The sequence below is a fragment of the Pectinophora gossypiella genome, unplaced genomic scaffold (assembly GCF_024362695.1).
Source record: "Pectinophora gossypiella unplaced genomic scaffold, ilPecGoss1.1 Pgos_56, whole genome shotgun sequence".
Lineage (NCBI taxonomy): Eukaryota > Metazoa > Arthropoda > Insecta > Lepidoptera > Gelechiidae > Pectinophora > Pectinophora gossypiella.
In genome coordinates, this window is record NW_026063266.1 from 344070 (window position 1) to 362962 (window position 18893).

The window sequence follows — 18893 nt, forward strand, 5'->3', positions numbered from 1 at the left end:
CTTTTACAAGCTCTTTTCTGCTTTATCTCAGTTTCCACGAATATCATGGCATGCTAAATGTACTGGGACGGAACCCACATTTTTTGTTTACATCCTTCTGATCATTATATTTGTTTCTGTCCGTTAGGAAATGTAAGCATGAATTGATGTATGTATGTATTCTAAATAATCCTTTTTTATTTCAGGTGATAAATCTTTGACTTTGACATTTGCAAGTAGTCCTAATAGCCACTGCATCCTGAATTGTAATTATGAGCCACCAATAACAAAAAAGACGTCTGTGACATGGATCCCTAATGTTCTCTCAGGTATGTAAGTACATTAAATACGAATGCAAATCTGTCTACCTATGAGTTATATATATATAACAGCTAATCCTTGGTCTAATGGTTCTCTAACCATAGCTCACAATCTGGAGATCCGGGTCTGATACCCGATGGGGACATAGTCAAAATCACTTTGAGGCTGTCAAGGTCCTTTGTATGGATAGGAAATTGCAGACTTGAATCATCCAATTGTCTAAAGAAGTCAGATGATTCTGTGCTTCAGAAGGCACGTCAAGCAGTTATTCCCGGGCTATTTAGCCCAAACACCGTCACTAATCTGCAGTCGAGCAGCATATAGTATGCTTCATACCCCCTCCAGTTGATTTAAGGGATGCCTATGCCCAGCAGTGGGACATAATAAATAGGCTATTTATGTTTGTTTCTTATTAGAATAATTATCTAAGCATTATACTTGTTTTAGATGGTGACGAATAAAGAAAGAAGAACCCAGGAGTATAAAAAAATACTTACATAGATACCTACCATTGTGGTGCTGTACATACATACATAGTCACACCACCATACCAGGATGGACTGAGCCGAGCACTACCAAAAAGACCAACTGCAGCCTCTTGTGATGGACATAATGACCAGAGTGGTGACAGATAAGCAACCCATCACAAATATAAATATTTCTTTTTTCTGTGCAAGTTTTAATGTTATAAATAAAATACAATCAAAAAGTATTTGTAACAAGTATGTTTTATTACTAGTTTAGTAGGGAACAGAAATAAAATAAATAAACAAATTTATTTTGTCTTATCTGAAATAAATATTTCATTCATTCATTCATTCATTCTTTCTTCTACATCTGTGAAGTTTATTTGGGAACATTTACCAGTTTTTTCAGTTAAGGCCCTTGTTATCCTCCCATTGTTATGTAATCTGCTCGTTGTCACTCACAACTCCCAAATCTGAAGAGAAAACAAATATTATAAATGCTGTATACACTTCCATCTCTCTAAACTTTAATAAATCAAGACAACATGCAGTCAGTTTTTTAATATAGATAACCAGTCCGTTACCTACATACATACATAAACAGCCTATTAACATCCCACTGCTGGGCACAGGCCTCCCCTTAATTAACCAGAGGGGGTATGGAGCATACTCCACCATGCTGCTCCAAAAAAAAACCCTAAAAAACACCTCCACCAACCCGCATTGGAGTCCGATACCTAGCCCATTATAATATGGAAGAAGATCCCTTCCTTAGTACTTAGTTTTTTGTTACTATTCTTCTTCTATCATGTGAGTTATGAGATGGATTACCAACCTCATCAACCCTGGTGTCTGGGTTATTATTGAGCCGCCAAGGGCATGACTCATCATTACACTAGTAAGTAGTAACCAAGACCAACAGCTTAACATGCCTTCTGAAGCACTGATCATCTTACATTTGGACAATCAGGTGTTCAGCCTGTAATGTCCTAGCAAAACAAGGAATACAAAGTGATTTTTCTCCACCAGGATTCGAACCCGGGACCTCTAGATTGTGAGCACAACATTCAACTACTAGACCACGGAGGCCGTTATGTGTTTAGTTACTATGACTGGCATGATTAACGGTTACATACATAAGAGGCAAATTCACAAAGAGAGAGTCTTGACTCCGTTACTAATTACTTAAGTACCTATATAGTCATTTCATTAGATAAGTAAGCTACGTCAAGGACCTTTAGTCCGAGACACCCGAATAGTCACAGCAGCAGGTTGATGAGGTAGGTCATTGATCTTACAAACCACATTAGAGAAAAAAAACAGGATTAACCGTTCCTCATATCTGGCCGTCCTAGGCCTGAGTCTAATCAGCCATAAAGGAAATCCACTTACAACGAGCAACACTCACTTAAATATATTTTTAACTAGGAATATGCTTACATGTTGCCATTGCTCCAAGATGCATCAAAATTCTTCCATACTCTTGTTTTATAAACATTAAAAGAGTTCATCCTCTTATTGATTTTCTTTATAATTATGTCATCCCACTTAAGGTTTCTGTCAAGTATTGCCTGAAACTTAGTAAAAAATCTGATTAATACAAGTAACTTAGATTAATATGGTGTCTACAAGTTCTTCTATGACATATTTTTTCGATCACTCACCTCTTCATCACTAAATTTGTAGTGCAACTGCTCAGGAGGAAATCTAATACAATCACTCCTGTCTTCAAAACTTCGTGCTCACCTCATGCTGGACTTTCTCTACTTGGTAATTTAAGGCTATTTACGTGTACGAATGAGTCCATATTAAAAGAGCTCAAGATCACGCACGACGCGGCTCTCCTCAATATGCCGGAATCGTGTCCTTAGCTTCTTCGAACATATTATGCGGTCTCCGAAGCTCAGTCTGGAGAAGCAGATCATCGTTGGGCAAATGGATGGCAAACGTGCGCGAGGAAGGGCGCCTACGAGGTGGTCTGACATCCTGAAGAAGACGGTGGGCGGCAGCATACAGAGGACGGTGCACGCAGTACTACTCCTCCTCTCAATAGGCCTAACCAACCCCCCGCTTTCGACGATGACGAAAAAGCCGAATGCCTTGCCGACAGTCTCGAAGCCCAATGCTCGCCCAGCACTCTCCCTATCGATCGTAGGCACCTCTCGACGGTGAACTCTGAAGTTCAGCGTAGGGCTTCTGTACCTCCCACCGATCCTCCTCTTCCACAGGTAACTGAGGAAGAGGTCCTAGGTATTATCAAAAGATTTCATACCCGAAAAGCCCCTGGCTCAGACGGTATCACGAATCGTGTCCTTAAAAACTTCGGTGCTCCCCTCATCTGCTTACTAACGGCAATATTCAACGTCGCCTTGAGCAACTGCGTCTTTCCACAGCAGTGGAAAGAAGCAATTGTAATTGGTATACCAAAGCCTGGGAAACCTAAAAACGAACCTTCGAGTTACCGCCCCATAAGTCTCCTCAATTCCATGGGGAAGGTTTATGAGCGGCTCATATTTGCTAGATTACGGGACTACGCCGAATCCAATAGTCTTATTCCACCAGAGCAGTTTGGTTTTAGAACCAAACACTCCTGCGTTCAACAAGTGCACCGTATTGTTGAACATATCTCTAGTAGATTAAACTTAAAAAAACCTGTCGCTACGGGAGCGCTCTTCTTCGATGTGGCGAAAGCGTTCGACAAAGTCTGGCACAACGGCTTGATCTACAAGCTTTATTCACTGGGAGTGCCAGACCGTCTTGTGCACATCATACGAGACTTCCTCTCAAATCGAACCTTTCGCTACCGCGTGGAGGGGACGCTCTCGTCACCGCACCCGATACATGCCGGAGTCCCACAAGGCTCCGTCCTCTCCCCTTTACTATTTTCATTATATACTAGTGACATTCCCAAATCTCCTAATACCGAATTAGCTTTATTTGCGGATGATACAGCCATCTATTCTTCGTGCCGTGGTCGAGTATGATGACCGGAATCCTCCAACGCGCGGCCAATGCCTTGGGCAAGTGGTTTCGCAAATGGAGAATCGAGGTAAACCCGGAGAAAAGTGCAGCGGTGTACTTTTCAAAGGGCTATTATAACACGCCACGGTCACGCCGTCAACTTAAAGTCATTACGATGTTTGGCAAGCCGATCCCTTGGGAGGAGCAAGTCAAATATCTCGGCGTAGTCTTAGATAGACGTCTTACTTTCAAGGCCCATATCAAACGAGTGCGCGATCGCGCCGCGTTTGTAATGGGCCGTCTTCATTGTCTCCTTAACAAGCGAAGTAAATTGTCCCTTAGGAATAAGGTGAAAATCTACACGACTTGCATCCGTCCGATCATGACCTATGCAGGGGTAGTTTTCGCTCATGCGAGTCCCTCTCAAATCCACCGTCTACAGGTAATACAAAATCGTTTCATGCGGAAAGCCACGGGAGCTCCGTGGTTCCTTCGCAATGAAAATCTGCACATTGACCTAGGTCTGCCAACCATTGCCCAATGGCTCAAATTAGCTTCCAAACGTTTTTTCGATTCTGCTCCGCACCACCCGAATCTCCTGGTAGTTGCGGCTTCCGAATACATCCCGCTTAGGGACGGTACTGAAAAGTATCGGCGTCCGAAGGACGTAATATACGATCCCGACGACCCGATGACTCTAGCCATAGAGGCAGCCAATCAGCTCGCGACACCAAACATTTCAGGACCCCGATACCGACCCCGCCGGCGTGGTCGACGATTTCCCTCATTCAGCGCTTATCGCTATCGACCCACTAGGGTCGATTAATTCTTTCAAATATTTTTCCTCTCAGACGACGCCCTGAGCCGAGGTTCGCGCCCAACTGGGCACCCTCAGGCCTGTTGTCTTAAACGTTGTACCGGGTGAGAGCCTTCAGCGCTCCCCATTTGTCCGGCCAAGTAGTTAATGCCATCTGCGGCAAATCTACAATAAGTCACGTTAAAAAAAAAAAAACGTTACTAATTACTTAAGTACCTACATAGACATTTCATTAGATAAGTAAGCTACGTCAAGGGCCTTTAGTCTGGGACACCAGAATAGTCACAGCAGCAGGTTGATGAGGTTGGTCATTGATCTTACAAACGACATTAGAGAAAAAAACAGGATTAGCCGTTCCTCATATCTGGCTGTCCTAGGCCTGAGCCTAATCAGCCGTAAAGGAAATCCACTTACAACGAGCAACACTCACTTAAATATATTTTTAACTAGGAATATGCTTACATGTTGCCATTGCTCCAAGATGCATCAAAATTCTTCCATACTATTGTTTTATAAACATTAAAAGAGTTCATCCTCTTATTGATTTTCTTTATAATTATGTCATCCCACTTAAGGTTTCCGTCAAGTATTGCCTGATGTACGAGCGAACTCGCACATTATTATTTTACGCTGACATATTTTTTCATATATATTGTAAATTACGCAAACTAGTGACAATTAAACACTCAATCAAAACGCACGTGCCTTTCCTTTCCGGAACCTCACAACGCAACATATATGTAGGGATTACGACCCGACATATTGGTCCTTCGAGATTTTTTGTGAAGTGAAGTGTTGTGTTTTGTGTGATCTGTACTGTGATATTGCGATCGGTCCGACAGGCCTCCCAGAAGCGGGTCTCACCCGTCGGATTGAGAAGGCGCTCTACGATTACAGCAAAGGTCCAAACACGGTATTTTATTCACTGTAAACAACCAGCGACGCTCTTTTGAGCTACGATTAACATTGAACAATCTGAACATCAAACATTGAACATCTTTAACATCTAAACAACATCTTTAACATTTAAATAACATCTTTAAAGAACTTTGGAACATTATTCTTCAATATGGAGGCTCTTCTAGAACGTCAAAACACGATTGAGGACAGCATTCGGAGAGTGATAACTAACTTTGGAAAAGATTCCGTGCATAGGAAGACTCCCGAATACCTCAAATCGCGAGTGGAAACACTAACCAACTTGTGGGGTGAATACGAAGCCAACGATACACTTCTTCAGCAAGAAGATGATAAGTCTGCTTCATATTTCATTCAAAACAAAAAAGAAAAATTACATCTTTATTATACCGGAGGATTGGAACGTATTAGGAACACGAAACCATATAACATAACAACATTAACAACTGACAGGGATGAACATGGCAGCGCGGGTGAAGGTGGTTCCCAAGATAACAGAAGCCGGAACAAGGGATCACCTTCCCAGAGTGATGAACTTTTGAGTCAACAGAAAACCAACTTTCGAGCTTTTGATCGTGTTGTGAGAAATATCAACTTGGATATTTTGAAGGAAAAGTGGGAGATCAAGGATAAACTTGAGATACTTCAGGCTCGGTGGAAAGTCATCGACGAACTACATTGGAAAATTGACAATCTGTTAGAAGGTTCCAACTACGAGTATGAAGAGGAATTTTCTAATTATGAACAAACATATGAGAACGCCAAATCAGGATTGAACCGTAAAATGAACAATGTGAAACACCAAATCGACTCTACACCGCATATTGAACTGCCTACATTCACAGGTAACTACCTAAACTGGCCTGCTTTTTCTGATTTGTACACTGAGGCAATTCATAACAACCCTACGCTCAACAAGTGCCAAAAAATGCAACATTTAAAAGGAAAACTCAAGGGTGAAGCCGAGCGCCTTGTCCAACATTTAACTATCTCATCTGACAACTATGACACTTGCTGGGAAATACTGAACCGTAGGTACAACAACCTTCAACTTCTGTTTACTAAACTAATGCAAACTTTCATGAACCAACCACCGATGCAAAAACAAACCGCTTATGAGATAAAACGACTTCACGATATTAGTCTGGAAACAGTACACGCCATCCACAACCTCGGAGTAGATACGTCAACGTGGGATCCCATTCTTGTCCACATTATGACTGAAAAAATGGACCCTGAAACATACAGTGCTTACATGGACGCTCGAAAAGATAAACGAAACTTACCTGTCTTTGACGAGCTCATTTCAATACTGGAAAGCAAGTTTACAGCATTAGAACCCCTGAACAAAAAGATCAAACAGGGTAGACAGGGTACTCCACCTTCAAAGGAAAATGAACCTAAACATAAAGAGAACATCAACGACTCAAGGTTCAAGTTCGCAAAAACGTTCAAAACAACTTGGGAACGCATTTGTCCATTGTGTAAAACGAACGAACATGTCCTACTTACATGTTCAAAGTTCTTAAATATGACACCGGACGTAAAAATACACACTATAAAGACATTGCTTGTCTGTGAAAATTGTCTGTTTTATCACAAATACAAATGCACGTCTAAAAACAAATGTAAAATATGCAATCGAGGCCATCATACGCTTCTACACGACGCGTTACATGACACCTCCACCGCTTCAAACAATGTACAAATGTCGGCAAATTCAAATGCGACCGCTTCAAGCTCTACTTCACGGAAGTCGAACCACGTCTCTGGGAACTTGAATGAAGTATTACTAGCCACTATCGAACTTAAAATACGCGCCAGAGATGGAGCATGGTTAACAATGCGATGCCTATTAGATCAGGGGTCGCAAATAAATTTGATCACTGAAGATGCTGCACAACGTTTAGGACTCGAGAGATGTAATCAGAGTTCGTCAGTTTTCGGAATAGGCACCTCCGCCACTCAGAGTAAAGGAGCTGTACAACTGGTCTGCGAGTCACGCTACAACAATTATACATTCATAACAAATGCTTTGGTGATGCCGAAGGTAATAGGACTCCTACCTAACTTTACTTTTGAAAAACAACCCTGGTCGCATACGTTTTTGGATCTCTCTTTTTATTTTTTAAATTTAAATTATAAAACGATATTATTTACATAATAATATGCAACTATAACGATAAATACCTGCTAGCAGTCATTATCATCAATTAAACTTATACAGTAGATCCAGTACTTCTTTGCAAACCTTATCACACCAAATCCCATCACCGCACAAACACTATGGATGCCATCAAGACGTCTCTGGAAGAGTTGAGGGCACATTTCAGCACAAGGATGACACAATTCCAGGAAGACCTTCAAAAGTCTTCGCCTGTAGCTGCTTCGTCTCTTGATCCACCATCTGCAAATAAGTTGCTGTCTGCTGAGTTCCAGACATTCAAGTCCTTTGTTGTGGCAGCCCTTGACACCATACAGAAGCAGGTTGACATCCTCGCCCAAGAAGTTGACAGACAAGAGATGAGGACTCGTCGAAAGATGTTGCTGGTACACGGTGTTGAATGGACAAAGGATGAAGACCCCGCAGTGCACATTATAAAAATTGCAAATGAGAGTTTGGATATGTCTTTGTCCAAGATGGATATAAGCCGCAGTCATCGCATGGGCAGTACATCAGCAGACAAGCCAGGACCCATTCTGGTGAAGTTCCGAGATGTGTCAGTTCGTGATAGATTATGGTTTAAAAAGAAGGCACTGAAGGGCAGTGGGATTACTCTTTCAGAGTTTCTAACGAAAGCCCGACATAATCTCTTTGTGGCGGCGCGGCAGCGTTTTGGGATTTCTGGCTGCTGGACAAAAAGTGGTGTCATCATTGTGGCTGCGTCTGACGGGTCACGTCACATCATTGCATCGTCAGACGATCTCCAGAACGTTCCGGGGGGTGCGACGGGAATCAGCTCAAAGGCGAAGCCCACCACTCCTAGTTCTGGGCAGCAGGATAAGCCTATTGGTCGCAGTAGAAGGCGTGTTCCTACAACAAAAAAATGATTCGGGGGTGAAGATGTTTATTTCGCTCGAGCATGTCGGTGAGATTCATAAATTGTTATGATATTTACCTGATATCCCTCCTCACTAGTACCCGCTGATTTATCGCAATTTATAATCACTTTTTTGCTGTTTTCTACAACTGTCGGTCAATCTAAAATCATTTTTATGAAAAATTTCTACTACAAATTAGTTTTGGCTTTGTTATGACGTTGACAGTTGTCGAAAATGTTTTTGATCGAAATGTATTCCGGTTGCGGTATTTTTATTATTTTTTTTTTTTGTTTACTATTACTACGGCATGTATGGGCGAACGAGATAGCGTATATTGTTTCTGTTCCAGTTTGTACTTTCGCCGGTGAACAGTAATCGTTTTGCACAAACATGTTCGATTCCGTTTCGTGCTACGCATGCGTTGGATTTATTGTTTATTGTTTATTAAGTTTTTATTAATACTATTGTTACTGGGCTGCCGGCAGGTGATGAATAGTAACTTTAGCTTTTTTTTTTTTTAATTATTATTATTTTATTTTTTTATTGTATTATATTATAATTATTATTTATTTATTTTTTATATTTATATTACTTATTTTATTTCTTTTTAACACACAAACGTACATAAAATGTCGAATGATTATGTTTGCACTGACGACAACTCTAATGATGAATTTATTTCCGCTGCTGAATCTAGCGAGGACAGCTTTTACAGTACTTCTATGCCGTTAAGAGAGTCTCTTTTTTCCTGTTTTTCCAATCTTCCCAAGAACTTTAACATTGTTCATATCAATGCGCAAAGCGTTCCTTGTCATTACACTGACATGCTGGATGCTTTCGATATTAATAACCTACATGCAATATTAATTTCAGAGACTTTCCTAAAGCCCTGCCTTCCATCTACCCTCTATCCTATTCCTGGGTTCCATCTCATAAGAAATGACCGGATTGGAGCAGCTTGTGGAGGAGTTGCAATTTATCTGAGAAGTAATATTCCTTTTTCTATCATCTCACAGTCTAGTCCAGATTATTCAGGCTCCGCAGAATATCTCTTTCTTGAAATTATTCTATCCCATGTGAAAGTACTTCTCGGGGTATTCTATTCTCCTAACAGAAATGTTAACTATTTTTCCACGTTTGAAAACATCCTTGAGAGCCTAATTCCACTCTTTTCTCATTCGTTAATCCTGGGGAATTTCAACACTTGTTTGCTAAAGAATGATTGTCGTTCCCGTCAAAACTTCGATCGTCAAAAGTGCCAACCTCCATATTCTTCCCTCAGGATCGACTCATCATTTCCCAAACTGCGAACCTTCTCTCATAGATATTCAAATTGTTTCTTCTCTCGAACATGTTGCCTGTCATGGGCAACTGTCCGCAGACGCTTTCTCATATCACGATTTGGTGTATCTTTCGTACAAAATTCGTCCTCCTAAATTAAAGCCACGCATATTAATGCAGCGTAACTTTAAAAATATGGATCACGATGGTCTGCGTGCTGATGCGGCGCGTACCCAATGGGACGCTGTACTTAGTGCGGAAAACATTGATCAAAAAGTTGAAATCTTTAACTGTTTGCTGATTCAATTGTACGATAAACATGCTCCGGTACGTGCGATCAAAGTGAGGCATCTTCCTGCTCCTTGGTTGACTGACGAACTTCGTGAGTTGAAGGCAAAGAAAGACGCTGCTAAGGCTAGGTATAAGGTATCCTCTACTGACTCAAACCGTGACAAATACAAAACCATTCGCAACCGCTGTAACACTCTCTGTAGAGATGCTCAACGTCGTCACGTACATGCGTCAGTGGAGGATGCTGATCCTGCTAAGGTATGGCGGTTCTTAAAGTCCATGGGCATTGGTAAGTCTCGGCAGGAATCTTCCACTAGCATAGACTTGAACTCCCTAAATCTTCATTTCGCTTCTGGTGCCCCCAGTTTTGCCGATAATGCAAAGTCTGTTACTCTCGCATCCCTTGAGAATCTGTCGAGTCCTAACCATGATTCTTTCTTTTTCTGTCCCGTTAGTGAGGATGATGTTAAGCGGCATATATATTCCATTTCGTCCAATGCTGTTGGTTCAGACGCGATCAGTCGCAATATGCTCTTGCCGTTACTGGATATTATTTTGCCGATATTGACTCACCTCTTAAATTTCTCCCTCTATTCCAGTACATTTCCGGGCCCTTGGAAACAGGCGTATATAATTCCGCTCCCTAAAACTAGTAACCCGTCGTCCTACTCTCACTATAGACCTATTTCCATCCTGCCTTTCCTTTCAAAAGTTTTAGAACGTTTAGTGCACCATCAACTTTCTTGTTTTTTATCCAGTAATACCCTGTTAAACCCTTTTCAGTCGGGTTTCCGCCCAGGGCACAGCACTGTTACGGCACTCATAAAAGTCACGGACGACATTAGATATGGTATGGAAAACCAGGAGATTACACTGCTTACTTTACTAGACTTCAGCAATGCTTTCAATACCGTCGATTTTGATATTCTCCTTGCTTTGCTGAGGACGGTAAACGTGGGCTACCCTGTGGTCGAATGGTTCCGTAGTTATCTGTCTGATCGTCGTCAGCGCGTTCGTGTTGATGATAGATTTTCCGATTGGTGTGACGTTACTGCTGGTGTGCCCCAGGGCGGTGTTCTTTCTCCTCTTCTTTTCTCCGTTTTCATAAATTCCATAACCTCTTCACTTTCCTCTTCCTTTCATCTTTATGCGGATGATTTACAACTGTACACCAGGACACCCACTAGCGACTTCTCGCAGGCTATAAGCTTGATGAATTCCGACTTGGCAAAAATTTCATCATGGTCTGCCGCTTATGGACTTAATGTTAACCCTAACAAATCGCAAGTTACTATTATGGGGGGTACCCGGCAGTTAGCTAAGATTGACTCGTCTTCTTTGCCTTCTGTGGTATACAATAACTGTGTTATACCATATTGTGCCACAGTGAAAAATCTTGGAATATATTTTGATCAAAATCTCTCTTGGTCTCGACAGGTTGGTGAGGTATGTAGGAAGATTTTTGCCTCACTGAGATCACTTAATCGTTTACGTAACTTCCTACCAACTGCAACAAAAGTCACGCTTGCTCAAGCTCTGTTGTTACCAATTATAGATTATGGGGACGTCTGTTATCTGGACCTTTCGGAGGATTTATTAAATAAATTGGAGCGTATGCAGAATGTGTGTTTGCGTTTTATTTACGGTTTACGAAAATATGACCATGTGTCTGAATATCGTGCTAAATTAAAATGGTTACCAATTCGATTGAGGCGTAACACGCATATTCTGTGTATGCTCTATAAGGTTCTCAATCATCCCACGGCTCCCCACTATCTAAAAGAAAGGTTTCAGTTGCGTACCTCAGTGCATGGTCGCCAACCCAGATCCAACACGCAGATGCTTCTCGATTGTCCGGTTCACACTACGAATTTTTACACCAAATCTTTTTCCGTGTACGCTGTGAGACTGTGGAATTCTCTGCCACCCTCTATTAGACAAGCTAAATCCTTGCATATTTTTCAAAATCTTCTTCGTTATTATTTTGAACGTCAGTGTGGTTACTTATAAATTATTATTTACTGCTTTTATATATGTATATTTATAGATTTTCTATTTTCCTTTTTTTTTGTGTCTTGAATGTACTCCGAGGTTACTCTTATATCTTTTTTTTTTTTTTTTTTTCTATTTTTATAATGTTCTGTTTTTATAATGAAGTGTCATCGTCTGAATCTCTTGAGTTGCTTATTATTAGGTATTTTGTGTGTACTATTTATATAAGTAGGTATATATGCTAGGTTATGTATATAGGTTAGGTATATATTATATTTGTAAGTATGTTATATATTTATTTGCATGTATTTGTTGTTAAGTTGTATGCATAGTTTGTACCCGCAATCTTTCAATATTTTTTTTTTTACCTTTTTCCTCACCTTATGGTTGTCTGGAAGAAATCGCTTTAAGCGATAAGGCTTAAGGGATGTACTTAGTTAAGAGACTTTTTGTAATTATTTCTTTTTATTTTGGTGCAATAAAGTGTATTTGTATTGTTGTATTTGTCGCACTTACATAATCTTAACCTAGCTGATCCAGAGTTCAACATATCCAAGCCTGTTGATGTACTTTTGGATGCCACGGTCTACGCTGAAATAATTATGGATGGGATACTGCGCGGCTCAAACAACGCGCCTATAGCTCAGCAGACAAGGCTGGGTTGGATTTTGACAGGTAATGTTAGAACATTTAACTGCCACGCAGTCTTGAACAACCTGGAAGAGATTTCACAATATTGGGAGATGGAAGAAATAACACAACATAACAGTAACATGACACCAGCCGAAGAATATTGTGAAGATCTATACCAAAGAACAACGACGCGGCGTTCAGATGGACGATACGAGGTCAAGTTACCTATGAAACCCAATTTTGAAGAGCACTTGCCATCATTGAGGCCACAAGCTGTCGCTCAATTTAAGCAGCTGGAAAGAAAATTTGTCAGGGACACATCTCTATCTGAAAACTACAAAAAAATCATGGCTGAATATGAACAATTAAACCACATGAAACTGTGTACCATCCCGCGGGACCCGAGCTGTTATCTTCCGCATCATGGGGTGATTCGGTTGGATTCGCTAACTACGAAACTTAGAACAGTTTTTAATGCTTCTTGTAAGGCAAAAACGGGCTATAGCCTAAATGAACTCATGGAGGGCGGTCCTAATCTCCAAAAGGACTTACAAGCTATGATATTATTATGGAGAAAGTTTGAATTCGTATACACAGCAGATATTGAGAAGTTTTACCGCCAAATATTAGTTCAAGAACAGGATCAACATTTACAGAAAATAGTGTGGCGGGAATCTACATCTCAACCTATTTCAGATTACCAACTGTGTACAGTCACTTACGGGACTAAGGCCGCTCCTTACCTTGCCATGCAAACCATCGCCCAACTAGTGCAGGACGACGGACACAAGTACCCATTAGCCACTGATATTTTGAACAAACAGCTGTATGTCGATGACTTACTCGGCGGCTGCAATAACATACAAGAAGCTAAAGAAGCACAACAACAAATAATTAACATCCTAATCGGCGGCGGTTTCAAGTTACGTAAATGGGCCAGTAACAACAACCAACTCCTTGAACATTTACCGAACGATGTGATAAGTCAAAATATGTTTGACTTTAAACACGCTGAAACAAACAAAACGCTCGGCCTGTCGTGGAATCCGCGTACCGATCAATTTACATTTTTAAGCGTCATACAGACACGCGATGAGATGCGGCCAACAACAAAACGCACATTATTATCGAGCATATCTAAAATCTTTGACCCGCTCGGTTGGCTGTCTCCTATAAAAATTAAAGGCAAGCTCCTGTTTCAAAAAGTATGGGCTATAAACTTGGCCTGGGATGATGTACTTCCGGAGGAAGTGCAGCAGGAGTGGAACACGCTACAAGAAGATATACACAACATTGCCGAAATAAAAATTCCTCGGTGGATGGGCGATAATAATAAGCCTATAGAACTACACGGATTTTGTGACGCATCGGAGAAAGCATACGCATGCGTCATCTACTGTAAATCCGTGACTAACGATAACAAACATATAGTAAAATTAGTGGCAGGGAAGACAAAATTATCACCACTCAATAAAACTATGTCGCTCCCACGGCTGGAGTTATGCGGTGCATTATTGCTCGCTAAACTAATGAAAAAAGTCATAGACACAATAAACATTCAGACAGGAACAATTACAATACATGGGTGGACCGATTCAATGGTAGTTCTGGGTTGGTTGCAGGGAGAAATTGGACGTTGGAAAACGTTTGTTGCCAACCGAGTGACTGAGATTAAAGATGTCATGCCATCACATTGCTGGAGACACGTGAAGTCAGAGGACAATGCCGCGGACTGCGCTAGCCGAGGACTATTGCCTTCTCAGGTGCTTAAACATGACTTATGGTGGGAAGGTCCGAAATGGCTCAAAACCATCAACATGGAACACCAACCAACGATGACATATGAACCTGTCACGGATGAAGAGAAAAAACCAAACGTTTTCACTATCAACTCTAACTCCCAACCAACGCTCGTCGAGTCCCTTCTAAACAATCACAGCTCTGTGGGGAAGGTGACGCGCATACTGTCTTGGGTATTACGTTTCATTCATAATCTACGGAACAAAAATAATAAAACTACATCGAACTTGAATGTGAATGAAATCCGAAACGCGCAATACTTTATTATCAGGGCTGTGCAACACAAACATTTCAACAAAGAATTTGAACAACTTTCTAACGAAAACAAACTACCACGGAATAGTCCACTGTTGAACTTGAATCCTTGGATTGATCAGCACGGCATATTGAGAGTCGGCGGCAGAATTACCCTTTCAAACCTGGAAGAGCAAAACAAACATCCTATGATCATACCTAGTAAGGATCGATTGGGTACTCTCCTGATTGACTGGGCACACAAAATGACCTTGCATGGTGGGGCAAGGCTTACACTAACTTACCTGCGGAACCAATACTGGCCGCTTGGCGGCATGACGGCTGTCAAAAAAGAACTACACAAATGCATCAAGTGCCTGCGCTTTGGAGCTCTCAGTAAAAACCAGATAATGGCTGACCTGCCAAGACCCCGCGTCACGCCATCACGCCCCTTCACACATACCGGGGTAGATTTGGCCGGACCTGTGGATGTAAAATCTAACAAAGGCAGAGGCATAGCAACAACCAAGGGGTACATAGTGATCTTCATTTGCATGTCTACCAAGGCCGTTCATATAGAGCTGGTATCTGATCAAAGCTCTATAACATTTTTGGCTGCTTTCAAACGACTGTGTGCTCGTCGTGGAACTCCAAAACACATGTACAGTGACTGTGGCACCAATTTCGTTGGAGCTGCCCACAGCCTGAAACGAGAACAGACAGAAGCTTTAAAACATTACTTACCTTCGGAAGTTATGGAAGACCTCACGAACTGCGGCGTCGAATGGCATTTTAACGCTCCTTCATGGCCAACAGCAGGCGGTTTGTGGGAAGCAGCAGTTAAACGAATGAAACATCATTTGAAGAGGGTGTTAGGGGAGCAGAAGTTAACATTCGAAGAGTTCGCTACTCTATTAACACAAATTAAGTCTTGTATTAACTCGCGGCCCCTAGTCGCGTTAACAAACAGCATTGAAGATTTGGACTGTCTCACACCTGGACATTTTCTAACTGGAGACCAAACATTAGCCCCTCCGCTTTCGGAAGAGGTAGAAAACATTAGCCTGGGAACACGCTGGAAGCTCACGGAAAAAATGCATAAAGATTTCTGGCGAAGGTGGTCCGCAGAATATCTTCAATCCTTACAAACACGAAGCAAATGGCATTACGCTGGAAAGGATTTCCAAGTCGGTGATCTCGTGATCATCAAGGAGGATCATGTACCGCCAGCTCGTTGGCTGCTGGACAGGGTCATTCTGACTCATCCTGGTAATGATGGCCATGTGCGCGTGGTAACTCTGAAAACTAAAAACAGTGATGGAGTCAAGCGTCCGACCAGCAAACTGATCCGATTGCCCATTGACTCACAGGAACCTGAAACACAAAAAACAAACATTAATCACAGTCAAGACAAAGATGAAGCACAAAACGCCAACAATCAACAAAAACAACGTAAACCTAAAACAAACAAGGGAACATTCAGCAACTTATATAATATCTTATATATATTATTAACAACATTCTGCATCTCTGTAACCGCAAAAGAAATACCACGGAAAATGGAAGTGACAACCCTAAATCACAATCAACCGCTTTACTTTGATAAGGTTGCTGATATGCAACTGATACAAGACGAGTGGAAAATGGTCATTTATTACAACTTATCTTTTTACTGGCATAGTTTAACAAACATCGAGTACCATGTAACCATGTTGGATGACTTGAGTAAGGACGAACCGGCCTTCAAACCGTTGACATCTCAGTTAAGACATGAAGTAAAGGAGCTTCAACATTACAGCACGATTCTGAAAACCGAGCATGGCAGACGATATAGAAGAGGTCTCATTGACGGGGTGGGCTACGTGGCTAACTCGTTATTCGGTGTGCTCGACGAACGATTCGCCTCCAAATATGATGAAGACATTAAAACGATTCAAACCAATGAGAACCATCTACTCAACTTATATAAACAGCACACTTCGATTATTGAGGGAGAACACAACATTATAAAACGAAACGAAGAGATGATGGTCAAACAGTTCTCAAGCATTAGTGAACAAATGTCTGACTTGAACAACCTAATCCAGGGTGAACAAAGGAAGGCTATGCACATTACTGCAGCAGCCCTTACAGCCAACTTGATTATCGACAATTTAAGACGCTTACAACAGCAACTACTTGATCTGGTAACAGATGTACGAAGCGGTCATTTGGACACTCATTTATTAAACCCAGAAGAGTTTGAAAACCAACTTAACATTATCACAGCTCAGATCCCAAATGACGTCACGCTGCCTTGTATCAGTAGTCAACAAGACTGCATTCGCGAAATGTATAAACTTTCAAGAGTGCATGTACGACTTACAGACTTCTTGATATTTGAGATAAAGCTGCCCCTGATCAACAGTGAGCCTTTTGAACTGAATCGAGTAATACCTATTCCGATTATCAACCTGAACGAGGCCGCATTTATCAAACCAACAGCCAAGTATTCCGCTTTAAATCTCAAGAAGGACATGATCATACCGCTAAATGAAGAAGAGGTACATTCAGGATGCATATCATTCAAAGACAACAAACTATTATGTCGGCTAAACCTACCTATACATACAACTTCTAAGGAACGATCTACACTTTGTGAGTCACAAATCATAAACAATAAAAACTTATCTAATTGAGGCACCGTTGTATCGAGTTGTCGCGATGAGTGGATCATGTTACACAGCCGCGCCGACTGGCTGTTCATATGTTGTCAGGAATGCGCTGTACGCATTTTTTGCCCGGACGATACGGTGAAAACTGAAACACTGCATGGTGCCGGTATTATAAAGATAAGGCTCGGCTGCATGCTGAAGGGAGATAACATCGTAATACATTCGTCGAAAACTTATCGATCAGAGGTTATACTAAACAATGATGATGAGATTTATTGGCCTGAGTCGGAAGTTAACCACATACTGAAGGAAATTAACTTCACTTATACGCCTGAAACCCACGATAAACAGTTAAGAGTCATACAAGAACAAATTCATACAGTAAAGAAAACACAAGACAATCTCAACACACTTCAACTTTCCCATGACGTACATCACTACACATTATACGGATTTATTGTGTTAGTTATCATCATCATCACTGTAAGTCTTGGGTTATATTGCAAAATGAAGAAATCCAAGACTCACAAGATCGAAGTAATTGAGCTGCAGAAAACTGAAGTAAAACGGGAACCACCTGCGATGAAACCTGTGGAACGACAGTCTACTAGGCGTGTCAATAAACAAACTACTCCTTAATTTTGATGATTTCTTGTATTTCGTTCTTTTCTTAAATTTCGGCAGCATGTACGAGCGAACTCGCACATTATTATTTTACGCTGACATATCTTTTCATATATATTGTAAATTACGCAAACTAGTGACAATTAAACACTCAATCAAAACGCACGTGCCTTTCCTTTCCGGAACCTCACAACGCAACATATATGTAGGGATTACGACCCGACACCTGAAAATTAGTAAAAAATCTAATTAATACAAGTAACTCAGATTAATATGATGTCTACAAGTTCTTCTATGACATATTTTATCGATGACTCACCTCTTCATCACTAAATTTGTAGTGCAACTGCTCAGGAGGAAATCTAATACAATCACTCCTGTCTTCAAAACTTCGTGCTCACCTCATGCTGGACTTTCTCTACTTGGTAATTTAAGGCTTTTTACGTGTACGAATGAGTCCATATTAAAAGAGCTCAAGATCACGACGCGGCTCTGCTCAATATGCCGAAATCGTGCCCTAAGCTTCTTCGGACATATTATGCGGTCTCCGAAGCACAGTCTGGAGAAGCAGATCATCGTTGGGCAAATGGATGGCAAACGTGCGCGAGGAAGGGCGCCTACGAGGTGGTCTGACATCGTGAAGAAAACGGTGGGCGGCAGCATACAGAGGGCGGTGCACGCAGCATATAGCCGTACCAAGTGGAAAACCATAACCTGTGGTCGCGGTCCTCAGCAGTGAGGGAACGACGAAGAAGAAGATAGGAGTCTTGTTGGTTGAGGACTTTTAATATGCATTCACAGCGAGTTCCGTCGTTCTGATACAGCACAACTTCCACTTTTACTAGTTCCGCCTTGGTCTTCCTCTTCATCGACGTCCTT

General features: G+C 41.4%; 1 long non-coding RNA gene across 2 annotated transcripts; it reads right to left on the reverse strand.

Moving 5' to 3' along the window:
• Positions 1 to 1163: 1163 nt before the first annotated feature.
• On the reverse strand, positions 1164 to 18612 carry LOC126381466 (uncharacterized). Of its 2 annotated transcripts, none has more exons than XR_007568841.1 (3): positions 18334 to 18612; positions 5008 to 5138; positions 1164 to 1240 (listed from the first exon to the last, which is right to left on the reverse strand). It is a non-coding gene; the product is annotated as an uncharacterized LOC126381466 (long non-coding RNA). The 2 variants fall into 2 exon arrangements; XR_007568840.1 differs by lacking the exons at positions 5008 to 5138; positions 18334 to 18612 and adding exons at positions 2208 to 2338; positions 2432 to 2590.
• Between the last annotated feature and the right edge of the window lie 281 nt (positions 18613 to 18893).